This window comes from Pteropus vampyrus, unplaced genomic scaffold (assembly GCF_000151845.1).
Source record: "Pteropus vampyrus isolate Shadow unplaced genomic scaffold, Pvam_2.0 Scaffold288, whole genome shotgun sequence".
Classification (NCBI taxonomy): Eukaryota; Metazoa; Chordata; class Mammalia; order Chiroptera; family Pteropodidae; genus Pteropus; species Pteropus vampyrus.
Window position 1 is genome coordinate 506,028 of NW_011889069.1, and position 559 is coordinate 506,586.

The following is a 559-nucleotide window of genomic DNA, read 5'->3' on the forward strand; positions in this document are numbered from 1 at the left end:
TTTTTTGGATGAAATGTAAAACCAATCAGGAGTCAGCGAGACTCGCTCCCCTCCCCACCCTCCTTAAGTATCAACTCCAACTTTTCCCCCCTTCCCTTTACGTGCGGTCCCACATTAACTCCTACAGTGCTGGACTGGCCCTCAGGCAGAGTACTTGGGGAGGCCCAGTCTCTCCCTCCTTTAAGGCCAAGTGCCAGAACACATCTTCAGAAGTGGCTCCTGCCCCAACTCCAGCGACAGTATTCTGATCCCTGCAGAGTCACTCTGGGCATCGGGTTATTAGAAGAGAGGTCTCCTCCCGAGAAGGTTCCAGAGTTTTTAATCGTGAAGCAAAAGAGAGAGATGGGAAAGGTAAACCAAAATCTTGCACCCCACTAAAAATCCCATTCTCACCCCAAGCTGGGGATTGGGGAAAAAATACCACCTGTTAACACAACCAGTGACTCTGTTACTGCTCCTTCTGGGGGCTGGCGGGGCAGAGCCCAGCACAGTGGTAAATTACCAGAAGTGAGGTTGGCAGCTAGGTGGGCTCGCCCAGAGGAAAGGCACGCATTTTCCT